The sequence below is a fragment of the Plecotus auritus genome, assembly GCF_963455305.1.
Source record: "Plecotus auritus genome assembly, chromosome: 5".
NCBI lineage: Eukaryota > Metazoa > Chordata > Mammalia > Chiroptera > Vespertilionidae > Plecotus > Plecotus auritus.
In genome coordinates, this window is record NC_137776.1 from 79,781,334 (window position 1) to 79,808,708 (window position 27,375).

At 41.5% G+C, this 27,375-nt stretch overlaps 1 protein-coding gene across 1 annotated transcript in view; it reads right to left on the reverse strand.

The window, feature by feature from the left end:
* The window catches only part of THSD7B (thrombospondin type 1 domain containing 7B), an 885,792-nt gene extending 867,007 nt beyond the window's left edge, over nucleotides 1-18,785 (reverse strand). The window contains exon 1 of the mRNA XM_080669078.1: nucleotides 18,366-18,785. The gene's annotated coding sequence lies outside the window, so the exon portion shown is untranslated. The remainder of the gene's footprint in view (nucleotides 1-18,365) is intronic.
* Nucleotides 18,786-27,375: the final 8,590 nt, after the last annotated feature.

Genomic DNA, 27,375 nt, shown 5'->3' on the forward strand with positions numbered 1-27,375 from the left:
AGAAGGAGAGAGAGATAGAAACATCAATGATAAGAGAGAATCATTGATTGGCTGCCTCCTCCATGCCTCCTACTGGGTTGCCCACAACCCAAGCACGTGCCCTTGACCAGAATCAAACCTGGGACCCTTCAGTCCCCAGGTCAACGCTCTATCCACTGAGCCAAACCAGCCAGGGCTGGTTAAATTCTTACAAGAGAGGCACTGGCAGGAGATGGGGGTAGGAATGGAGAAACTGGGTAGTTTTTTACTCTCAACACCACTTGGGCAGCATTTTCATCAATGGCTATGATTTTTGTGGTTGCAGGTGCTTCTGGGTGGCTCTGCCCAGGCTCCATTGAGACCACTTCACACAGGGGTCCCTCCAGCCCTACAGTGGGCAGCAGCTTCCTGCTATAGGCAAGTTCTGAACTGCTTCACCATCGCTTGTTTCTGTTTTCAATAAAAATTGTATATATTTGAGGGGTACAACATGATTATTTCATGTACGTATACATAGTGAAATGATTACTACAGTCAGGCTAATTAACATATCTTCTCACAGTTACTGTGTGTATCTGATGAGAGCACCTGAAACCTCCCTCATCAAATTCCCAGTATTCAATACAGTCTCATTAACTACAGTCATCATGCTGCTCATTAGACCTCTAGACTTATTCACCCATTATCCATCTCCTCACTTCCCACACCTTGCTGCCCCTGGTAACCATGGTTCTACTCTCTGCTTCTACATATTGGACTTTTCTAGATTCCAATATAAGTGAGATATGCAGTTTCTTTCTCTGTCTGGCTTATTACAGTTAACATGTTTTCTCCCAGGTTCATCCATGTTGTTTCAATGGCAGAATAGCCCTTTTTAAGGTGAAATAATATTTCATTTTGTACACATACCACAATTTCTTTATCCATGCATGGACAGACATTTAGGTTATTTTAGCTTTCAAAAGCACCCTCTGAATGAATGCCCATCTTTAATTCCCTCCATTGAACAACCTGGCAAGAGCTCTGATTTTCCAGCTCAATTCTGCCTGATACAGGGACCATGCGTATAATTAAGAAACTATCCCAAAATTTTTCTCTCTATGTAGAAAAACACACTAAGCCTTAGTCAGCCATAAACCTTTCACTCATAGGGTATGCCCCAGGCATGAGGGTCCTGAGTAAGTGGAAGATGAGAGGAAAAGATTCATTCATTCACTCATCAGGTGCCTACCACTGACCAGGCGACATGCTAGGTGACAGGCTGCAAAGATGAACGTGAGCCGGCCCTGCCTTTCTAGTGCCCAATCTGATGGGGAATAAGGCATTCATGGAACATAACACAAATAAGTGCAAGTTTAAGTTTATAACAGTGCACAGTGTGTTCTGTTTTAATAGTTGCTTAAAATTGTGAAGTCAACGTATTAGGGAACAGTTTGAGCATAACAGGATTTTGTGTTTGCTTTTACAGCAATTTCATCTGTGAGAAACTCTAGATGAACAGGCAGAAATCTGCACCCGGCTGAACAGAGCCATGTAGGGACGCACGTGGAACACAGGCCAGGGGCCTTCTTCCAGGGACCTCAGGTCACCTCTGGTGGTACAACTCTCCAAAGGGTTTCAGACAGCCCTCCTTCCACCACTTCACCACTCACAAGCAGCAGCCTTTCCAAAGCCCACTTCCACAATAAACGTCATGTCTTTTTCAATGGAAAAGACAGTATTTTGAAGTCTTTATGCATTAATGATTTTACATGTGCAAAAGCATACTACCACTTCGTATTAGATTCTGATCTCTTTTTTTTCTCACCTGAGGACATGTTTTCATTTATTTTAGAGGGGGGGTAGGGGGAGGAGGACGGAGAGAGAGACAGAGAGAGAGAGAGACAGAGAGAGAGAGAGGAACATCAATGTGAGAAACATTGATCAGTTGCCTCCCATATGTGCCCTACCTGGGATTGAACCCACAATCTAGGTATGTGACTGACTAGGAATCGAATATGCAACCTTTTTGGTGTATGGGATGACACTCCAACCCACTAAACCACCCAGCCAGGGCTATCCTTTTTTTTTTTTTTTTTTTTTTTTTTTGATGTGTCACCTGGTGAGTTTTGAATGTTGTACTCCTACTCCATTTTCCCATAAGCCCTGTGGTTTTTATGGTACCATTTTGCATGACATGGTAATTTTTTAAATGCACATGTTGCATAGTAACTACACTGATTATATTTTTAAGGAAATGGCACTGGTGCTATGAAAGTATGCACTGAAATAAAAGGGGGCTTGGGGCAGGGCCACTGTCCTGAAAAGAGAGAGCAGGGCATAGGTACAAGGACCTGGAGGCAAGCCAGGCAGGGTAACTGGAAACCAGGAAGACTGGTCTGAGAGGAGGCCAGAGAGCTGGAGAAGTAGACAGGGGCTGTATGTGGAGCCTGCCAGGCATGTGAAGTGGTGAGGAGCCACAGTGTACTAACAGGAGGGAGCTGGGAGCTTGGACAAGTCTCCAGAGGAAGTGACGTAGAATCTGCTACTTGGGGCAAAGTAGAATCTGCTAACCCTGCATAGAGGAAATCAAATTCAGTTGGGGTAAGATTTGGGGACATAGAGATCAAAACAGGCCACACACACACACACACACGTGTCTATCTGGTAGTCAGCCAGTCTGCATCCTTTACCAATCGACCTCTTTAACTCTGACCTTTAAATTTCACCCAGATTCAGGCCAGTCTCCCAGGCTCTTCTATGATTTCTCTCCATTGTATGCTGAGTTCACCCCCTTTTGCAGGAGGTCTGACATCAGTCCCTCCATAGGATTAGCACCATTTGCATCCATAGCCAGTCTGTTTGCATTCTGCCATAGGATTGTTGTAGACTGAATGGATCCATATGCATGCATTTCTATCCTTATATATAATAAAATTCCATTTATTGTATGTCTAAAACCCCAGAAACCCTAAATAAACACAATTTGTAGTGCCATTCAATGGTAATTGATTTTCTTAGTGTTTCTGGGAATACTCCAAGTTCCTAAAGGAATGCTAAATCATCAAAGCAAGAATTACCTGTGTTCAATAAGGTTTTCAAGTTTGTTTTTTTCTTACTTTAATATGATTCATTTAAGAAGAGCTTAAATTAGCTCCTACTATATATACAGTAATGTGCTCAGCATAATGGAGAGAATCCAAATATAATACAAGGCTTGGGACCTTAAAGCACTTATAATACTCATATGAAAAGAAAAGCCAGAACACAAATTAAGCTGCACTATAACAGTATTTATATTAATGCCACTTGGCAACAAAGACACTTTTCTTTCTGCTCTAATGTGTGCTGAGAAACTGGGCCATAAATTGGATTATATTTCCCAAAGGAAACATGCTATAAATTATAAGTAGAGGTTGTTTTCCTGATCAAGGACTTGATATTTTAAAGAACATACACACACACACACACACACACGCACACACATGCACAAATGCACACACATGAACCATACATGCAAACACACATAAACATATATATGCATACACACATATTAAATAACATTACATTGAATAGCATAACATATCATAACATATTCAAACAAAAATTACAAGATAGTCTGGTAACCATTTAACACAAGTGTCCCACAAATGAGATAATAATTATGTAGAAATTATACACTGAGATCCAGTGTATTCAAGTGTACACAAAGCACAAAAATAAAACTCTAATGTAAACTCCAACATTTCATAAATTTTCTTTAATGCCATAATGTCAGCTCTGGAAAACACAAGCATATCATTAACCATAGTTTGCTTGACTTGTTGGATTTGAAAGGGTGCTTTGGGGATGCCTTGATTCCTGAGTCTTTTTTAAAGATGAGCTGATGCATTCTTTTTCTCTAGATACATTTCCCTGCAGAGTGTCTGAGCACTCAGAATTTCTCACTGACCTTAGAGACAACTTAAAAGACTAGGACAGGTGTTTAATAAACGTCTGCTCCTGATCGTGGTGGTGGCATTAGTGTGTCTTTTCTCTTTAAAAAGGACTGGCCTAATATTTATCACCTTCCATCTCTCCTCTCCCTTGATTTTTTTTAAAGTGACAGTTTCTGAACAAATAAAAAAATAAGGAAAAATAAATATGAAATAAACCTAGAAGTCTGTAAACAGTTATCTTTGAATTTAGTTGGGAAACCCTACCCACCAGCAATTATTAGGTAGGGGACTGAAGTGGTCTTTGAAAGATGCCAATCAAAATATTCTACAAGCACATCCTTCATTTTCTCCACACTCTGGATCAATGTATCTGAGTGCATGTTCATCTTTATGTATTCCTTAAAACTTCGCCCTTTGAACTTCTTTAGGCTTCAAAGACTTCTAGGAAGAGGAACACATCTGTGTACTGAGCAATGTTTCCCTTCATCCCTGTGGAGTACACAGGGGATCTTTCATAAATGATGGTTATATTTTCTACTAATAAATCCTAATTAAATTTCCTTTCACTTACCCATGTCTTGCTCAATTTTGAAGGCTGATATTCCAATTTCAACTTTATTTCAGAGCTATTCTCTTTGGCAAAGTGCCATACATTTCAATCTTTTCCAGTTTACATTTAGTCCAAAATTGCCCATTTTGCTTGTCTAAATCTTCAGTAGTTATTTTGGCAGCTTTAAAAGGGAGAATCAAAATGACAAGATCATGAGAACTTTGCCAATCCATTCTTGGCTCCTCTAATATACCAAGATTCTTCTTTTAATCATTACAATAAAAAGAGACTGGAAAGTATCCATTGGAGTTGACAACTGGGAAGTAATTCATGACTTTGGCAAGAACCATTTACGTTGGAGCAGTGGGGGGCACAGTCCAGGCTGGATAAGCCAGACAGGGGAAAAAGTGACAAATCCGACTAGTTTAGGAAGGTATAATTTGAAAGGAAGGCAAGTAGATGAAGAGATAAGTAGAAGGGGAGTCAAGAGTAGATTTTTTGTTTTAAATGGGAAAGACTTGCACTTCCATATTCTACATATGAACTTATAATGGTACATTATATCTAGCATTAAATTTTGCTGTATCACGCACTGCTTCATTGCTCTGCCATTTGTTGTTGCTCTCTTTAAAAAAAGTTTCTCTAAATCCAAGAGAATGCATAACCTGAGTTATACAGATTTCTCCCACTTTTGCAATTGACTCAACCTCCGGGGTAGTATGCACTCTTTCCCAAGGCATTTCCTCCACTCCCTTCTAATCGGCTCATATTTGATTTCAATAAAATGACATTTCCGAACACATGTCTAGTCACAACAGCTGAGAATGTTTTTCCCCTTTCAGTTGAATAATTCCCTTCCTCTGTTCCTCTCTTCCTGTCATTTCTCATCTTGCATTTGCTATCACTTTCCTATCATTCAAATATGCATGTTTTCTTTTAGGGGGGAAGGGGTCCTTACACGTGCACCCTACCAAATTTCCATCATTCTATGTTCCCATCTTAAGCCTTCACAACATGAATGATTTCATACTATTTTGAGCATCTCTTAGCTTTCAGTTCTTGAGGCTGATTGACTACTTTGCTATTTCAGATGCTTTTATCTTGTAGGCATTTACCAGACATTTATGCTTGCCAACCCTGTTGCCAAATCAATGGATAACTCTGTCCCTGTGTACATTTCTCCGCCACTCACTGACACATGCCAGGACAAAACTGTTTACCTTAGATTAGAAGGATTTGGGTCTCACTTTATTTAGACTGTGAGCATCACAAGTTTTCAAAACACAGAATTTGAGAATGGGATAAAGTTCTATACAGACCAGTAAACCAGAGATAAGCCAATCTGCCCACATTGCCAGGCTGCAGGATAGCTTATTGTTGTTTTTAATGAATCTTGAAGAGGATTCATAAGCCATGGGCTTCAAAACACTACATGACATAAGATGTTATATTAATGAGAATACATATAACCAGTCTTAGTGACTAGCATATATAACCCAGAATCAGAAATAATGTTGGGGAAACTATAAGAAAAAAACAAGCAGGTTTATAGGGAGCCCAATTTCTTCCTTCCCATTAGTAGAATCTACTAATCTATAAAACTCCACAGATGCAATTTTATCTTTGAAATATCCTTCTTTTTTCTCCTTCTTTCACATGAATCCATGAAAAGTCCTCAGGGGTATGGCCAGTTCTCAGGATTGGCTGCACACCTCACTGGGCCAAGCATAGTGCCTTGCACATCATAGAAAACACTACATAACCATTGGCTAAATTTTCCATGAGGAAAATGATATGCTGAAAAGAATTATTTTACTCTATCAAAGTAGATTAAAGGCCTTGCTTATAAAATGCTAAAGAAATACCTTCCTGATGAGCAGATGCCCTCACTGTCTATGTCAAATTTTTTGTAGCTGGCCAAATTGCCAAACTAGTAATGCAGCACATTCTATCACTGATGAGATACTCATAACCACCTCTGTAGGTTATGTAGCGTTGCCAATCATTCACTGATTCCTCTTGCTTACACACACAAAGTGCTCGTCCTGATCGTGGTTAGCTCTATTCATCGATAATCATTGGAAGCTCTATGCAGGCATATGTAAACATATTTCTTATCACATCCTACTCCCCACCTCTCTTATGCACACTTACAAGGATTATTTAGCCTTAGTGAATGTCAAGGTTCTTCATCCACAAAACAAAATAGATTTTTTTGGTACACTGAAGGACTCTGTGACTGAGGCTAACTCCTGACAGAACCCTGGCATGCTGAAACGAGAGGCCCACACTCCCTTCAAGTTAGAACCATCTTTTTCAACTGCAGCTAAGCTGCTAGGAGTTACCAACTGGAGTTAGCAGAGCAGGTCCAGCCAGGGAATAGCAAAAGGACTGGGATGAGACTTTATTCATCCTCATTATTTAAAATGAGATTGTATATAGGTGCCCGCATTATAAAGATAGTGTGAAAGCTGTATTTTAATTCACACATAAAAATTAAATCAATGCACCACTTTCATTTAATCCAACACACAGCTATTGTGCAGTTATTCTCTGCAAGGTGCTGAAGATCCAAATATAAATAAGAAGCATTCTCAGCTCTTACTTGGGAAAATCTCACACATATCTTACAAGGTGATTCTGTTTTGCCAAGGGCAGGGGAAGTGCATGCTACATCTTCCCAGTGAGACTTCAGAGTCCTGGAAATTGGGGCTGGCATCACATACTTGCTTTCATCTACTCTGCACCCTGGACACAGCAGGTGCTCAATAAATGCTCTTTGAACGTATTCATATAGCTAACAAACAAATGCACCTTGCAATCTCCATTGGTTTGTCTTGCTGTGTGAAAACTGCTTAGTTATAAAATAATAATAATAATAAACACCTGAAAGATGGACTGCACTGGGGATATATCTGTCCACAAGCATGATGTTTTAATTCAAGCAACTCTATAATCCAACTGAAATATCTAATATCCATGTACATAATATTAAATGACACATCCTTGGAGTCTGTCTTAGGAAATTCCTCCCTAAGAAGTTTAACATTTTTCTTTACTTGCAATTGAAACCTTGTTCTTAATACTTTTCTTTTAATGAGCAACTGAAGTCAGATTTAAGCTAATCATGTAATAGGTCCCTCACCTCCAGACAGAGCTTGGAATTATTAAAATGTTTCACACTATCATGTATAGCTGAATAGAGTTTGCCCTTACAAAGGAAACACAGGACGTTTTTATATGTAACACATAATAAAAGGCATGTCACATTCTGCTTTTTCAATTGAAGCCTTCTACAGCCTAGAGGGTCAGTTACTGCCAGAAATTCAACTTGAGAAAAGCCCTTCGGATAACTGAGAAGAATTCTACCTGCCAGGAAATGAATCAAGCCTACCAAAAAAGTACTATAATTTGATCAGAAACATCACTTTGGTGAGCCACATGCCATTTTTGACTACAGTAATCACAATAAGGATATAGAAAAGAGGACTGAGTAATACATGCAAGTGTAAATGAGAAAAACTGGTGACGTTCAACCTTAGTTAAAGGTTATTTTTTCTTTCTCATTCACATATATGCTAGCAAACCAAAACAAAACAACAATGACAAAAGAAACTGGGATTATTTAGCCTGTAAATAAAAAGGGCACAGTGATTCCATAATGTGTACAAATAGTTATAAAGTGGAAACTATCCAGATGTGCTCCATCTTCACAAACAAAAGGCATATAGGACTTGTTTTTTACATGTAATATACAGAGAAATCTTCCTATCTTGTAGGTTTTAAGTTGTGCTGGCTGGTTTGGCTCAGTTGGTTGAGCATCCTCCCATGCACCAAGAGGTAGCCAGTTCAATTCCTGGTCAGGGTACAGCTCAGATTTCCATCTCCATCCCCGGTAGGGGGCGTACAGGAGGCAGCCAATCAATGTTTCTCATCCATGTTTCTATCTCTTCCTCTCCCTTCCTCTCTCTCAAAAATAAATAAAAACATATTCTTTTTAAAAAAGGAAGTAAAAGTAAGTGTGTTCCTGAGAGAGGTCATAGAAGTGTTTTAAGTCTTTTACTTAAGAGATCATTCATGCTGATATTTAAAGGTGGAGTTAATAAATAGATGAACTGTATAATATATGCAAAGACTGATTATATAAGCCTTGTAAGGAAACTGGCAGGCAACAGACAGCCTGTAAAGTGGAATTATTCATCGTGCAAGTTCTAGGCACATACCATTTGGTGGCCACCAGGCATGTGCTGCTATTAAGCATTTGAGACAAGGCTAGTCTGAACTGAGAGATGCTTACAAGTGTAAAATGCAGATTGGATTTCAAGGACTAAGTACAAAAAATATAGCCCTAACCGGTCTGGCTCAGTGGATAGCACATCAGCCTGTGGACTGAAGGGTCCAGGTTTGATTCTGGTCAAGGGCATGTACCTTGGTTGTGGGCATTTCCCCAGTAGGGGGTGTGCAGGAGGCAGCTGGTCGATGTTTCTCTCTCATTGATGTTTCTTTTTTTTTTTTTTAATATATTTTATTGATTTTTTACAGAGAGGAAGAGATAGGGATAGAGAGTTAGAAACATCAATGAGAGAGAAACATCGATCAGCCGCCTCCTGCACACCCCCTATTGGGGATGTGCCCACAACCAAGGTACATGCCCTTGACTGGAATCGAACCTGGGACCTTTCAGTCCGCAGACTGACGCTCTATCCACTGAGCCAAACCTGTTAGGGCTGTCATTGATGTTTCTAACTCTCTATCCCTCTCCCTTCCTCTCTGTAAAAAATAAATAAAATATACTTTAAAAAATATATATATATATATATATAATATAAAATCTCATTAATAATTTTTTCATAATCAATACATGTAAAAATTTCAATATCCTGGATATATTAGATTATTGAAATATATTATTAAACTTAACTTCATTTTTTTTCCTTTTTACAATGCTACTACTAGAAAATTTAAGATTTTGTATATGAATTGTATTTGCAACTCATGCTCAATTTCTGTTGAAGAAAGCTGCTCTAGAATCAGACTGAGTGCAGATCCTGACCTGTGAGACTGCAAGTCACTGACTATTTCTGCATCTGTAAATGGGAATAATGATAATACAATGGACTCCAAGCTTTTTGAGAGGACTTCATATGTAGAACAGTATCTGGCACATAGCATAAGCTCAATAAATCTGTTATTAATATCCAATGTGCATGTTCTCTCTGTAGAATACCCTAACATGTACTTGTTTGTCCTCTGTTTAAGTACCCCCAAAGATGGGAACCCACATTTCCTAGATATAGCCTACCACATTCCTAGATAGCTTTGAATGTAAAGAAGTTCATTCCTGAGAATGAGTAAAAATATCTCTTTACAATTTCAAATCGTCTAAGCTTTTTTAATATATGATTGTGCCAGAGGCAAGGAGAAAAGCTGGTCATACTCCAACAGTACATTTCTATAGAAATTGTTACAAAATTTTGTTATCAGAAACTGGGATATTATATATTCCTATGGAAGTTCATATCAAGAGACCTCATGCTGACCCAGCAAAACACTTTTAAGAGACAGACCTTCAGAAATGCGACTTCTCATGCAGGCTTAACCAAAGAACTATCCTTCTCTTCTTAGTATAGCTGTCCCCTTCCACCAAGGACACTTTCCTGTCCAGATGTACCTGGAATAAAGAGGACAGAGAAGGGCACTCGCCTGACCAGATCCTCAGCCCAATCACGGGAGTGACCAAGGCCACTACCAGCCCACTCACACTCACAACTGAAGACTGCTCTTGCCCCTTTCCTGCTCCTTGTGCTAATTTCAAAGCTAATGCTATACATAGTCAGAACAGTTCTGCCTTAATGATAAGCTAATAGTGAAAAGGAATATGATGCGGTTTTCTTAAGTATGCCTGGATTTTCTGAATTCCAGTGATTCCCCAGGAAGCCAACACTTTTATATACAAATGTCTCAAGCTCTTTACAAATCTAAGATATAATTTTCATGCATCGGGTCTGTGTCAAATCAAAATACAGCCTTTTCTCATATTTCCAAATAACCCATCTATGTCCAGGGAGAAGTGACTCAGCAATTCTCTGCTAGTCATCTCCACTGTGTGTGAGGCTCTGGCAGTGAGTGAGTGTGTGAGTATGTGTGTGTGTGTGTGCGCGTGTTTGTCTGTGTGCGTGTGCACATATGCATGTGCGCTCTTGCATCTGGGAGAAATTCCAGCCAAGGGTAAGACTAAACCTGATGACCCAAACTTCAGTCTCTAGGGCAGTATGGTGTATCAGGGCCTGGCAGTCAACAGACTGGAATGCAAATCTTGGCTCTGTAGTTAACCAGCTGCACTGGCCTCATACCAGGTGCCAAAGGTCCCTCAGCCTCTGTTTCCTAGTACGTAAAATGGAACTAAATAATTGAACCCACTTTGCAACTTTATTATGAGGATTAGATAAACTGATGCAGCATGGCCTAGATAACCACTGTCGTTGCCTACCTGGCTATTGTTAAGTCTTGCCTTACAGATCCTCAAAGGGCTGTTCCACCCAGGCCCCACTCTGCATCACATTCTCCTCTCAAATATTTTCCGGAATTCTCAGTAGAGAGTGATGCCCTTTCTCATTCAAAGCCTTTATTATCAGAATTCCACAAGTAGATGCTAATAAGATAATAGATTTAATCAACCATTAAAATTAGAAATTACCACCTGAGTTCTTCACATAGAAGACTTTGTGAATTGGTGTAATCAGAGAAAACTCAATGAAAGTATAATTAAAACTGAGTCTTGCCTAACAGATAAAATTTGGATAACTGGAGTTTGGGGGCCCAAAGCAGCAGTATGGGCCTTTTAAAATAAGTGTGGGTCACCCTGGCCAGTGTGGCTCAGTTGGTTGAGCATTGTGCTGTGTACTGAAAAGTCACTGGTTCTAGTCCAGGTCAGGGCATATACCCAAGTTGCAGGTTTAATCCCTGGTTGGAGTGCAGGAAGTAACCAATCGATGTCTCTCTTTCTTTCTTTCTTTCTTTCTTTCTTTCTTTCTTTCTTTCTTTCTCTCTCTCTCTCTCTCTCTCTCTCTCTCTCTCTCTCTCTCTCTCTTCCTTCCTCTTTCTCTAAAAAAATCACTAAAAACATATTAAAAATAGGTGGAGGTCTTGTGAGCCACTTAAAGGAGACAGACTTCACAGAAGAAGAAGGGGGTAATAGGAAGTTAATGGCTGGCATGACTAAATTTAATGTAAGATCTGGAACACTATTTTTTCTGTTTAAGAAAGAAGCAAGTATGGAGTTTCCTCAAAAAACTAAGAATGGACCTCCCATTTGACCCAGTGATCCCACTTCTAGGAATATATCCCAAGAAACTAGAAACAACAATCAGGAAGGATATATGCACCCCTATGTTCATAGCAGCACAATTCACCATAGCTAAGATTTGGAAACAGCCTAAGTGCCCATCAGCAGATGAGTAGATTAAAAAAACTGTGGTACATCTACACAATGGAATACTATGCTGCGGTAAAAAAGAAGGAATTCTTACCATTTGCAACAGCATGGATGGAACTGAAGAGCATTATGCTAAGTGAAATAAGCCAGACAGAGAAAGATAAATATCACATGATCTCACTCATTTAAGGAATATAATGAACAACATAAACTGATGAACAAAAACAGATCCAGAGACAGAGAAGCATCGATCAGACTGTCAAACCTCAGAGGGAAGGTAGGGGAGGGTGGGGTAAGGGGAACAGATCAACCAAAGGACTTATATGCATGCATATAAGTCTAACCCAGTGGTCAGCAAACTGTGGCTCGCGAGCCACATGCAGGTCTTTGGCCCCTTGAGTGTGGCTCTTCCACAAAATACCATGGCCTGGGCAAGTCTATTTTGAAGAAATGGCATTAGAAGAAGTTTAAGTTTAAAAAATTTGGCTCTCAAAAGAAATTTCAAACGTTGTACTGTTGATATTTGGCTCTGTTGACTAATGAGTTTGCCAACCACTGGCCTAACCAATGGACACAGACAATAGGGGGGTGAAGGCATGAGTTCGGGAGGTTGGGAGGATAATGCAGGGATAAGGACACATATGTAATACCTTAATCAATAAAGAAATTTAAAAGAAAAAGGAAAAGAAAAAGAACTTTGCCACTAAAAAAAACAAAAAGAAAGAAGCAAAACTTCAATAGTATTTTTCAGGGCCCCCTCTAGCAGTGTTTGCTTTTAGTTTTAGCTAGAAGAGATTCAAAAGAAACAACCGAAGGATTTTCCTTATAGAGCCTTAAACTTATCAATATCCCTTTCTTCTCCGTGCTTGGCCCGAAGATATTCCAGTTCACAGAAAGGGTCAATTTGGGTGAAACAAAACCCTGTTAACAATATTGAATCACAAAAATGAATGAAAGTAGATACAAATAACTAAGTTACTTCTGAAGACTAGAAATGGAGATGGAAAAAATAATTGCTTCCCCCCCCCCCCAAAAAAAAATAGCCTGTTTAACTACTCCAATATACATGCATTTTAATTAGGTGAGGTAGAAAGGTGTACATAGTTCTGGCAGATGACCTAGCTGAGAAATTTGGCTCTGCCCCTTTCCATTATGACTTAGTATGGTTAGTTTATGTTGGGGCAGGGGGAGACAAATGAAATTGAAAGTAGAGTGGCTTTTGCCGAAACCGGTTTGGCTCAGTGGATAGAGCGTCGGCTTGCGGACTGAAGGGTCCCGGGTTCGATTCCGGTCAAGGGCATGTACCTTGGTTGCGGGCACATCCCCAGTGGGGGGTGTGCAGGAGGCAGCTGGTCGATGTTTCTCTCTCATCGATGTTTCTAGCTCTCTATCCCTCTCCCTTCCTCTCTGTAAAAAAATCAATAAAATATATTTAAAAAAAAAAAAAAAGAAAAGAAAGAAAGTAGAGTGGCTTTAAATGAAAGGTATCTAGGTAACCTTGGGCTTTTTAGTAATATAAGTATATGCAAATAATATTTAATAGATATAAATCTTAAACATAAAAAATTAAAATGTAAAGTTAAGCAGATTTCAAGTTCAACTACTTGATAATGCCAATGCTTGCATTTATTCAGGTTATGGATAAAAATATCAAGGGACAATATAAAAATATTCACCAAGTGGTAGAGCTCAAGCACCAACCAATCAGAAGAGGCTCCAACAATAGCCCTGGAGCAGGTCCCCAGCCCTACTGCCATACCAAGTGGCTGCAACAAGAAATGATCAATAAGGTCTCAAGGGAGTGGCCAGTAGGCCTGAGGTGGCAGTAGGCCCTTCAGGAGGCTCAGAACAGAACTCATTTACCTAGTGGTGCAGAGGTATTTCGATATTTTTATAGTCAGTAAGGCTGTATCAGTGCACACTGGCCAAATCACCCTGAAAATGTCTAACATAAGCACGAAAGGTAAAAATCAATAGAGCCCAGAAGCAAACTCTGCAAGGAGAGATTCCGCAAGCCTTAGTCTTATTATAATTAAAATCTTTCATTAATGTGTACTACATGGTATGCTTTTAAAAATAAGTACCTGAAAAACCCAAAATTAAAATATGCATTACTGCAAAACTACAGTCTAAGACCGTGGCAAAGGTGCCTAACTGCCATGAACTTGAGTGCTTTTCTCAACATTGTGATTCTTCCAGAAGTAATGAGCTGTTCCCTAACACAACAGTAGACTACAAATCTGCAGTCAAACACTCACGCAGGCAGAACACAGCAAAGAGCTCCTCCCCAGTCAAGGCACTGAGGAGTTGTTTGTGCATTAGTTACTTAGGACTCTCTTTTTAGCTGCCGTGTATTTAATTATGAGAGGCTCATAATTAGAATACGCCTAGAGAGGCAAAATCAAAAGCAGACATAGTGTCTCTTGCTGCAAAATATCTACGTGCAACAATGAGAGCCTTTTGTTCCCTGCAGGAACATTTCCACCTTTTCACAGATCCTTACATCTAGGTCAATGTCCAACCTTCTTTGATATAAGGACCTCTTTTATTTTAACTTCAAAAATTTCTACAGATTTCCACATCACAGTGGAGAGTTACATTTTTAGAAGCCATTAATTGCAAACATGCCTAATGACCAATAGCTAGTAGGAATAGTGATGCTTTTAAATGTAATGTGTTTTATTCATCACAAAAGCATATACACAAACTCTTAAAATGTAGAGTAGTTAGTGCATGTGCTGGAGGTCATAACTGGTGTATAAACCATGCTTGCATTGAACTATCCGCCCTGCAGTAACTCTGAGCCCCCTCCAGCAGTGAGGGGCATCTCCAAGGTTGATTTTAGAAGTCAACCGAAAGACTTGGAGCAAATGATTTCACTAATATTTTAGTTTCCTCTTCAAATGAGTTGCTTGATCTGGTAGCTATAGATCCCAGGTGGATTACAATTGAAAAATAACTAAGTATTTACATTTTGTACAACTGGCCTACTCCAGGCAACATGGCTCAGAATGAAAGCCTAATCCTAGGAACTCAGTGACTGTGATTCTAGTTCCCCCTCAGTCAAGAGCTACATACAAGTTGACAGGGACCTGCTCCTAATCTTCGTTGTTTGCTTTCATCAATAGCTTCTATGCGCTACGAAAAACCACCCATGAAAATGCTAGTAAAACACCAACAAAATAATCCCAATTAATGGAGAAATTTTAAAGGTTGAATAAAATGTTTGGAGCAAGAGGACCAGGGCTTCACATCTGCTACACCACTGATCCCACTCAAACCCACAACTTCCAAAACTCCTAAAATTCAGAGTGGAATTTAAAATTCTTCTCCTTTCACAGGTTTAACATGTGAATTATCACTTAGATATTAATCCCATTAACAGCTCTAAATTAAGGATCTGTGCTATATTTAGGAAGCTACCTGGTGTTAAAGTGAATGTACCTGCTTCCTGTATAGTTACATAGTGGAGAAAGTCTTTTAAAAGCATAAAGCACTTATGAGTAATTCATATTTTAAAAATCCAAAAGCATATCTAAGTAGCTTATAGAAAATGTTTCTAACTGAAATGCCCTCCAGTCAGTCAAAGACCATCTCACACTTTTTCTGCAGAGCGTCTGTGAAGCAGCTGCATTGTTAATGGTGCTATTCTTTTCTCCACCAAGTAGTACAGTAATCACTACTTAGACTCCTTTAATCTGTTTGTCTTGATTGTGTACTTAATATATTGTATCATTTGTCATTTTGACTCTTAACTCAATGGGACCAGTCAACTATTCTTCATCATTCTATTCAAACCTTTGAAATGATGCTATTACTTTAATAATCGTTATACAGGTGTGCAGAACAGCAAAATTGCAGTTTGGGCAGGATTTTGTTTTTCTTTGAAGAAATCATATGACTCCAGCTTCAGTTGGTAGAGTATAATTAAAATGAATTGACATACTTTGGAAATTTTTTTGTTTGGACAGTCCTCTTCCATTAACTTAACTCCTAATTTTTTATTCTGCTTCTTCAGTCTGTTATTTAAAGTTAAACTTTTTTTACAAATATCAATAAAAGTATTATTCCCTCAGAAACAGGATCTGCAGCAAGTAGACAAGGTCCTAATGGCCTTCCTGATAGAGTACATTATAGACGTACCATTTTTCTTTAAATCTTTACCTTCTTCCTCTCAAAAGGCACACTCAGCAGAGAACAGAAAGGTACCTTTAGTTGATAATTAATTAATGTCAACCCTCAAACTGTATAGTCTGTGTTAATATTTTTTAGGATAAGTAATTACTGTCCACTTGTCTAACAGTCTTTCTGCTTCTTAGCCCTTCAATTCTTTAACAAGCAAACACTTTAATTAAAAACAATGGGGTCTGGGGTGACGGAGGATTAAGAAACATTGTAAAGATCATTTTTCAAGCATTGATTTACTAATAAGGTAAATATAAAGTAATCCTACATGTTATGAACTCTCATAATGGGCCATCAAAGTCTTCCAGCAGCAGGCAGTCCTTTCCTGGACCACACATCTCCAAGCACTTAGCACGGATCATCTCCAATCCTCAGAACCCCGAATGGTTTGTAGGTATCAGCGCTGCTGGAACTGTCTGTGCTAAGTCTGTGCTAATGTGCAAGCCTAGCCCACATTTTTGAAGTCAACTATTGTATCTGTGTATGTGGTAACAGGGACAGGAGAATTATCTTTGTAGTTCTTAAATTTGCATGAAGAAGAGTTTCCAGTCCTCAAATCCCAGCTGGTGGGTGGAATAACAAACAGACAACAACAAAAAACCACAATGCCCCGGCATAGTAGAAAGCTAATTCCAAGGAACCTACTCAGTTGGCTTATCTACCCACAGAAAGCAGAAAACTTTATGTAGCTTTCAACCCACAAACGCATGAGCTTTTCACTCTCCACTGGATAGTACTTCTTGATTTGGTTAGTAATATCCTCAATGGCTTTCACGAAGCCTTAAGAAAAAAAAGCTGCAATACACCTAGAACACAGAAAGGCTTCCCTGGAGATCACTGCCCCCCAGCAAACACATACTGTCCTCACACTTCCTGGGAGATAAGTGCATCGCTTTGACAGCCAAAAATTGCATGCCAAAAGGACACTCCGTGTGCACGTGTGTGTTTGTGCACGCACAGACACACACAAAAACTCCCCCCACAGCCTGGCTGCCCTGCACCCAGCCTGCATGGGTCACCATTTCTGTGATAACAGAGCACCCACAGGTACACTCCTGGAAAACACCAAGCAGGCTCCTCCCGCCTACTGTCACGCACAAGAGCACAAATGCACATAAAGATGGGAAACTGCAGACTACTAGCAGACCACCCTGGCCATGAACAGAGCACCAAATAACTCGGAGTCTTCCAGAGAACATGCCCAGGTACCATAATCTTAGTTGAACTCCACCTTGACCATACGGAATGGAACTGAACTGTAATCGCTTAAGGAAGGCTCTGAATGATTTCCCAAAAAAGTACCATTAGCTCGATCACCCTTCCCCTGAAATAAAGTCCCCACCCCCCCGCTTATTTCAAAAAGAGATTGAGAGAGCATAATGACCCCCTCCCCAAACACACACCCAGGAGTTCCAACTCCAAAGACTCAAACTATGAGGACTCCTAAGAGTGGGGGTTTCACTTGCATATTCAAATAACTGAAATACTACCTGAGATGTTAGATAGGAGAGGTGACAGGAGCCCATGGGTAAGGCTTTAAAAATTACACGTGTCCTCCTCCTTGCCCCTCACTCTCAGGCTCCATTGACAGTTTTCTATTGATGAACAGCCAAATGTCACACCAGACCTGAATCCCATTCTCCCCGGCATGCCCCTCGCCCACCGCAGGGACAGTGGCAATGTAAACTGTTGCTGCAGCCTCCTGACATTCCCTGATAAAGCAGGGGAAGCTGCAAAACTTCTGGGCTAGCTCAGCCACCCTCGGAGCACTGAACGCCCACTAGCAGGTACACAGTCTGCATCCGCGCTACCGAAAGGGAACCCTCTGTCAACCTGTTTGCAAAGCCGAAGCCCGCAGAACTCCCCGCCCTTCCATCCTGGGCTCCGAGGTTCCCCGTTCAGGATGGGGACCCAGACTCCCTTCTTCAGTACCAGCCAAAGCAGCTGGAAGTGGAGGAAACAGAGCTCCCGCCTCCAGAATCAGAGGACTCAGTCTCACTGCCTGATATCTGTGCCCAAGTCTTTAAGTGGGGCATTTCTGCTCCCCAATACAGGGTCTGGGCGCGCGCCCCGGGCAGCCCATCCCTCCACAGCCCCTGCCTCTGGCTGCCAGAAGCGCCCTAGAAGCTCGGCTAGCAAGTTCCGGCATCTGTCTAGGAGAAGGGGTGAGGCAGGCTGTCCAGGGAGGAAAAAGCAAAGTCCGTGCCCGCGGTGCACCCTCCCGCCCCGGTCGCTGCCTCTGATCGCCCCCGCTGGCTAGCGGCCCGCATCCCGCTCCGGGCGCGCCTGCCGCACTCACCCGCCTGGCCCGAGACGCCGCAGCCTCCGGGAGCCACCTCGCCCCGAGCTTCCCGAGCGCCAGAAAGATGGTGATGTGTGTCGGGAGACCACCCATTCCAGCTTCTGGCAACCCGGTGGCGACTCTGGCTCCTCAGCACTGAAGCGAGAGGAGGAGGAGGAGGAGGACGAGGAAGGAACAGCGCAGTCGGACGCCATCTGCTGTACAACTCTGCTCAGCCATTGGCTGCCTGGTGCGTCCCCAGAGCCGGCTCCCAGGCTGCCGGGTGCCACCTTGCTCCTGGCCTCCCCAGCAGCTGGTCCCTACCACCCCACCCACTCCCCTCCTCCCTTCCGCCTCCGCTGCCCCTTCCAAGAGCCGGTGCACCCTCTCCCCCAGGGGAGAGCCGCTGGCACGGCTGGCCTCAACCTTGGCTCCTCTGCTCCCAGACGCTGTTTTTCACAACTTTGAAGCTTGGGATGCAGGTGCGGACCCGTTGAGTGGGGGATTCTCCAGCTGACCTGAGCCTGGGGTGCCCAAGCTGCTGACGCCAGAAACAGGAGAGAGCACTTTGCGCCTCAAGAACCATGAAGTGAGGGGCTGCGAGGGGCGGGGAGGGGGGGCGGTGGGGTTAGGAGGAAGACAGAGTGGGGATGCTTTACTCCCAGTTTCTAACCCCTCCACTCCTACACACGCTAGAGTCAGACACTGAGACACACTGTAAGTGTACCCGTGTCCCTCTGCAGTCCCCGGCAGGTATGAGAGGGCTTCAGCGTTACAGGGTTTAAACACAGATCCTAGTGGAATATGTAGAAAAGGGAGAAACGGGAAAATTGGGGGTGATTCTGGGGAGCCATCAGGAGCTGGGTCCTCACCTGTATGGACTTCCCCTTGTTCAGGGGCACCCAGAGACTGCCAGTCCTGGCAGACCAGAACCTGAGCAAACCTCTTCTTCCCAGGGTTTGCAGTCCCTGGATGTGGGCGGTGCCAGGGAAGCGGAGGTGGGAGGGAGAACTCCTTTGGCTCCTGAGTGGTAGTGGTGGGGGAGGGGGGGGGCGGGGGAAGGGGGCCGCAGGTAACTGCTGAGCAGGTGGAGAGGGAGCCTGCCCAGGTGAGGCAGGAGAGCAGGAGTGCAGAGAGCAAGAGGGCAGATCGGGAGCAGAGTGAGACTCTGAGAGTCCTCTGCTTACTCTTTGACACTGGTTCCAAACCCTCCTGTTTTTTTATAACTTTGATCTAGGGAACTTCTTAGGTTTATTCAGAGAAACAAGGTTCCTTTAAAAGGGAAAAAAGCATAAGGACTACCCCTTGCCAGTGGCAGGATATTTTGCCTGTCATTGCTTTTAATGTGTGAGTCCAGGGACAGCAAGGTTTGTATCTTTTCTATTTTATCTAATGCTTGGCGCGCCATGGGTGCTTAAAAGGAAGCAAAATACTCATGAGAAAATTAAAGCTTGATGTCACAGAGCAAATTAAATTAAAGAGATAAATAGAACAGTGAGGGCTGTCACACACAAAAAATCAAAAGAAGGTGCGTGCCATTGAAAAGGGAAACATGAATACCATGGTGAGGGATTCTGATCCATTTTTCTGTGAGAATGGATTCAGAGAGTGGGAAAAGGAACCCACCTTACTTAATATTTAAATCCTCACCTGAGGTTATGTGATTGTTTTGGGATTTTTTTAGAGAGAAAGGATGGAAGAGGGAAAGAGAGAGAAACATCGATGTGAGGAAGAAACATGGATCAGTTACCTCCAGGAGGCACCCTGAACCCACAACCGGGGTATGTGCCCTGACCAGGAATCAAACATTTGATCCTTTGGTGCATAGAACAATACTCCCACCAACTGAGCCACAAGGGCCAGGGCCTGCTTTACTTAATATTTTAAAAAGCCATTGCTATTCACCCACTGAGCTATTGCCATCCCACTCCAGTTATGCTTTTCTTTCTGACATCACTGTTGAAAATAAATCAGCTGCCATCCAGATCCTAGACTATTTCCCCAAATCCTAGACCATGATTTAGTACTCCCAAGAAATAAAGTGACAATCCTGTAAGCCCGAGGAAAGAAAAACTGGTCCATTATGTGTTATTGTAAGCTCAATATACATGGATCAATAGTCAATGAGTCTCGTTTAAGTAACTTCAGGAACAACAGCCAAAAATAAATAAATAAATAAATCTGTTTACCTGAACTGTTACATCCAGGATTCCCAGATTTCAGTCTTCCCAGAATCAAGGCTGCATTTTCAGACCGCATCCTGTGCACAAACAGCCATATGGTGTTTGCAGCCCTTCTGGAAAGAGGCCACCACGGGCATCTGAGTATGTCATTTATGGACATATATCCCCTTCCCTCTTCAGAGGCAGTGATATGTATAGTTTTTTCAGACAGGCAATTAGATTTCAATGTAAGTTCTAATTTAATATCTCAGCCCATTCTCATTAACCCTTGCTCTGTGTCAGTGATCACTTATGGTGCTCACAAGAATAGTTTGATTCTTAAGATGTAGCTCTCCTCCTCCATCACATGGTGTGTATTTGGTCTCTTGTTTTTTGTATCTAGGATAATAGCTATATGGTAATTATGTCCTAGACACTGGGATTCTTAAAGTCAAAAATAACTAACTTATAAGAATGAAATCTAAATTATTTCTAAAATACAAAGAGCCATGAGCTTTAAACATTGCTACCTTTTGTTAGCTTACTGACTCCTCGAATATACAGAAGAGTGGCTTTTCCTTAAGGCACTCTGCCAACCACAGGTATCTCAGTATAGTCAAATAGTGTAAGGTGCCCGAACTTTCCCTGACATTGTTCAACTGCACACAAATCTGGGAGAAGGAAAGGCAGAAATTTCTGGCTCAAACTCCCCATTTAAGTTTTAAATACATATTATACTAATAATATGAGTTTCTTGCCAAGATAGTTAACTTTGCTCCTTAATAAAAGCACTATCTTCAATATGTAGGTTAGGTTAGAAACATTAAAAGGATAACCTAGGCAGGGAAAGAGACCGTGTCAATGAAAATTGGTTGAGGGTGGATAGGGGGATTTTATAAAATAAGTGAACAAAGAAAGGATTTGGAAGAAGGTAGCCCTAAAAAAAATAGTTAACATTACAACGTGTAAGGAATAGATCAATGTTCCAATGTGAAAAACAAGCTGGAGATTATAAATTTCCAAAACCCTCTACATACAGATGCCAAAGGCTTCAATCACCAGCAGGCTTCTTGTGAGTATGGAACAAAACAACAGAACAATGGAAGAGGAGACTGGGTGGGAGGAGAAGGTCTCTTGGGACCCAGTTACTAGTTGGGACCAAGGGGAAGCCACAGAGGAAAGTAACCCTATACTCCCCAAATATCACTGGAGTTTAAAGTTTCTTTAAGGCTGTATTTGTCATTAGTCTTGCAAACACCATGTTCTCCATACAGTCTAACATGGTTGGATGGGAAAGTGCTGTATAACTAAAATAGACAAACATTAGCACTAAACAAATAAGAGATAAAGAAGCCATGTTAATAAAAAAGCCCAATTTAAAACAGAATTGAGAAATTCATCCTGAGCCAGTATCTTGGGCCCACCACCCAGGAAGTCACTACCCAGGTCCACACTGACCCAACTGAGTAGGGGGAATAAACCATGACTGTCTCATTTACACAGTTCATCCAGGCCAATTCCAGGTTGGATGAGATTCTATGGCGAATCTGAATTTTTTCTGCCAAAAAAAAAAAAAAAAAAGAGCATTTAATCCTGGCACACAAATGTAAGTTTTGAGTTTGGTCCAGTAATTTGATTTTGATGTGTCAACATCTTGAAATACAATGTAAAGATAATGTATTGAAAAATAGTGAAGTGGAACTGCACTGGCCTCTGGCCCAGATCAGGCCCTCTGAGGGGCCAAGGCTTTCCCAGCAGACACTCAGCATTCGCAAACTTAGGCCTGAACCACAGCTTCAGTCATACATTCAGCAAGATGTTTATTGAATGTCTGCTATGTTCCTGGTACTCTACATGTTGGTTGTTCAGGGGCACAGTGGTGTGAGTCCTTGCTATCATGGAGTTTACAATCTTACAGGAGCATCTGACAATAAACAGATACACAAATGATTATAAACCTACAGGATGAAGGAAATGAGTTTTTCGGAAAAGGAATGCAATCGAGGGGAGTAGAAAGAAAGGATCAGGTTCAGGCAATGCTTCTCAGAGAAAATGATGTTTAGGCAGAGGCCCAAATACAATAACGGGTAACCTTTATTGAAAATTGTCTAGATGTTGAGCATTGGGCTAAGCCTTTTACATGTATCATTTAATCCTAACTAGCCCATGTGGTGGGTACTATTATCAACTCCATTTTACAAAAGGGGCATAGAGAGTCAACTACCCAAAGTCACACAGATGATAGTTAGAAAAGCTAGGATCTGGCCAGGCAGTCTGTAGTGTGTACATTTATAACCACTAAGTTAGCATTGCATCTCACATAAGTAAACATCAGCTGAGAAGGGGGGACACAGGGATAATAAGATCAAAGACCCTGTGGCTTTAAGAGCTTGGTTCACAAAGAACCTATCAGAACCCAAAGTAGCCAGAGACTAGTGAGCCTGTGGAATAGTGACAAGAAGGGAGAGGAGGAAGGGTAGGCCAAGATTTTGATGTGTCAATATCAAAATCAGAGCTCTCTTGTAAGTAAGCCAATGGGTAGTTTTAACTATGAGTGATGTGATCTAATTTGGCATTTTTAATGTTCTATGTTTTAATTTTAGTTGTAGTTACAAAATGTATAAATTTTTCATCACTCAAACTGTACAATTTTAAATGGGTGTAATATGTAAATATGTGTGTATATACACATGTATATATGTAGCAGATTACATATATATATAAATTATATGTTAATTTCAATTTTTAAAAGATCATCCACCTTCTGTTCAGAGACAACAATCAAAGCAGAAAGAGTGAAACAGTCATCCAGGCAAGAGATGATGGTGATGATGATGGCTTCATGGAGAGGGAGAGAACCATACATGTTGATGGCTATCTGTTTACCTCTTCATCTCTGCTTCTGCCTTCCCACCTCTCCCCTAATTCTCTATCTCAGTTACTGGACCTTAGGTCTGTTTCTTTTCATACGTGTGTATTGTGGATAAGCTGAGCTCCCCATCTGGCCAGGTCTGGGACTTCAGTGTCTGTGCCCTGTCTTAGAATACCCTTCCAGGCACAGCAATTGAGTTCTTCATTTTGCTGCTAATCCTCCAATAATATTGAGTGACCATGAGATCGAGGGTTACCACAATCGCTTCTTCCCCACTGCTCTCTAGCATCTCTGAGCCATGGCAAAATCAGGAGAGGCAGTCACCAGATTCACACTCCACAAGGGAACACAGGCAGAGAATTCCTTATATATAAGAAACAACTCTGACTAATTTGGAAATAATCAAACCCCTGGAGTGACAACTTGGATCATATTCATAATGACTGGGTTTGTAAAGACCAGGTGTATGTATATTGGAGCTTGTTATTATACAAAGATTTGGCAACCCTGCTCCTCTTCTGCTGGGCTCAAAGCCACACAATACTCACAGGCCTGACTTTGACAAGATGAGCAGGAGAGCCCATACCTTCTATTTTTGTTTTCCAAGGACACCCATCTATCTGATGGGTAGCAGGTCCCTTTACAGGAGGAAGGATAAAAACATTGGAAACTGACAGTGCTGTTAGCAGATTGCAAGCTATAGTGTTCATTAATGTGTTACATGGGATGGAACAAATGGAAGAGGTTTTTCTTATTTCGTAATCGTTTAAACTATAATATCCCATTATCGAGGAAATAAAAAATCTCCAATACATATATTGAAAAGAAACTTTATATAAGGGAAACTTGTGTAACTAACGCTTTCTAGCATATTCTTCTTGGATTCTGAATTATACCATGTCTGGCTGCAAGCTAACTGACTTTCCCACCTTTCTCTGTATTATGTTATCTTCCGGATATACTCTGTCACATCACTTTGATTCCCAGGAACTTACTATTCTCTTTATCTTGTCACTTGGTCCCTTCATAATTATCAGCTCCTTCCAAAAGCCTTTCCTGACCTTGCCCTATAGAAAATGGCATGTTCCATCTCTTCGTATCTCCTCCTATCTTACTTTACTTCACAGCACTATCACAATCTGAAATTTTACTAGGTAGTTGTTTCAATGCTTATTATCTATCCTCTCATCAAAAATGTAAGCCCCATGAGGCCAGGACTATGTGGGAGCACACATACACATATGCATAACCCCTGCTTATAATAGTGCTTGGCATATGTCAGGCACTCCATAAATGTTGAATGAATGAATGAATGAATGGCATAAATGACTAGTTTACTGACTTTAGAAATCCTTTCTAATCTGGCCCCACCTTACCTTTTCATCCATGTTTCTTGCCATTGTCCAATAACATCCTTTCCTCTGTTTTCTGCGATCTCCTCATTTCTCCTTTCAAAGTCAATTACACTCTAATTCAGGACCTCTCCATGTCTCCCTCCACAGCCTTGCAGACCTGACCTCCCCTTAAACTCCCACTTTCTCTAAGAAATTTTCCTAAATCTAATTTCCTTTCACATTTATCTATTGCTTTCCTTTACCAAGCTCTTATAATGCTCATTGTCTGTGCCATTTTAATGAACCATTCTCAAATGTTTTCATAGCCTTAGCCTAGCCCTCCTAACTGCACTGTTACTTCCCTGAGTGTAGAAACTAAGATAGGTAATTCCTTTCTTCCCCTTCAATGCGCATTTTTGGTGCACAGCAGGCATTCAGTAAGTACCTGTTGATGGAGGAGGTAATATGCAAGGAGGAGGTATGTGAGAATCTGAACCTTGGATTAGGCATCCGTTGGTCATGTGACATTAACAGAAATACATTATGTTTGTGACAACCAACACCCTTATCACTTTGCATTCCTGGGAGTTGATCTTGCCAGGTGCCAGGCAAGACTGTTCATTCATTGAACTAACACACAGGATCTGCTTTGTGGCAGATACCACTGTAAGCACTGGGGAGAAGCCTGGAGGAGATGATTATCTGAGGAAACAGGCACGTAAATTGCAATATAATAAGCCTTGGAGGCATCCTGTGGACACAGTGGAAATATCAAGGAGGAACATCTAACCGCATGTGGAGTGAATCAGAAAAAGCTTCCCAATTTGGAGATGTCTGCATGTGCCCAAATTCAGAACCTGGAAAAAATTCCTCTGGTTGTGGGACCTGCTGGCTGGAAATACTTTATCAATATAGCGTTTTTACAGTGGGTTGTGCTCCACCCATGACTTCCTTCTAAGAAATCGCAACACAGGCTCCCTCTTACAGCCAGCAATCTAGGGAAACACACAGTCATTGCCATGTCTACGCATGCTGCAAAGCAGCCCTTATAGTCAGGTATTCAGGATTTGAACTCTGAGGATCCTATTTTTAAAACTTTTTTTTTTTTGTAATGTATTTTATTGATTTCCGAGAAGAAGGGAGAGGGAGAGAGAGATGGAAACATCAATGATGAGAGGGAATCATTGATTGGCTGCCTCCTGCATGCCCCCTATAGGGGATGGAGCCTGCAACCCAGGGATGTGCCCTTGGCCAGAATTGAACCTGGGGCCCTTCAGTCTGCAGGCCAACGCTCTATCCACTGAGCCAAACCAGCTAGGGCAGGATCCTATTTTTAAACCTCATCTTCTTCTCTTAGCGTCCTAGGTACCACACTATCCTGGCTTTCCTCTTTTGTTGAACCCTTGTGTCTTAGAGCATACGAGAATGTTCTTTTCCTCTCCATCTATACTTCCTCCTTAAATGAATATGTCCATTCCCACTATCTCAGGTAGTATCTTTTTACTGAAAATGCTTAAATCCATTGTTCTGGCTATAGTTGTATAGGCTAAATTGTGCTGTAGTAACATATGAACCCCCCAGATCTCAGTGGCTTAACACAAGGTTTATTTCTCTCTCATCCTGAGTAACCAGCACAGGTAGGAGAGGGAATGGTGACTCTGCTCCACATGCACAGCTCATGGCCTGGGCTGAAAGGCTCTGCCATCTGGGACATTGCTGGTTGTTATGGCAGCAGAGGGGAGATCACAGAACACTTCTAATTGCTCTTCTGTGCTTCAGCCCAAAGTGATATTCCTATTGGCCAGAGCAGCCACAGGACTCTCACCAAAATGCAAAGTGGTTGAGCCCAGGCCAGTGGTGCTCAGTTGGTTGTGAGCATCATTCACACACCCAAAGGTTGTGGTTCCATTCCTGGTCAGGGCACATACCTAGGTTGTGGGTTTGAACCCCAGTCAGGGAATGTACAGATGTACAGGAGTTAGGGGATCATTGTTTCTTACATCGATATTTCTCTCTCCTCCTCCTCCTTCTCCTCCTCTTCTTCCTCCTCCCTCCCTCCCTCCCTTCTCCCCTCCTTTCTCTCTCCAAAATCAATAAAAAGCATATCCTCAGGTGAGGATTAAACAAACAAAAAAGCAAAATGGTTGAAAATATAGAAAAGCACTGAGCATCCTCAGTGCCCCTGCTCCATATTCAAGAGCTTGCTTGACATCTTTTTGACATCACCTGTACTTCAAAGTGAACATTGATATTTTTCCCCCTCCAAACCTGTGTTCTTCAGTAGGAACATTGATTTCTCCTCTCCCAAACCTGCTTCTCTTCCAGTATTTATTGTCTCAATATATACCACCATCCATTTAATTGCCCCACCCCAAACTCTAAGAATAACCCTTCATTCTTTCTCACACTTCAGCCACATGGAAATAACTAGTTCTGTTATTTCTATCCCCCCGCCCCACATAAATCCTACATACATCATTTCTCTCCTTCATTACCACCACAACCCTGATCTACGCCAATGAAATCTTTTGTGGTGGGTGATCATAGGAGCTTCCCAACTGACCTATTTTACACTCTTGTCCTTAAAACAGTCCATTTTCTACAGAGCAGCCAGACTGACATTTTCCCTACTTAAAACCTTCCAGTGATTTCCCAATACA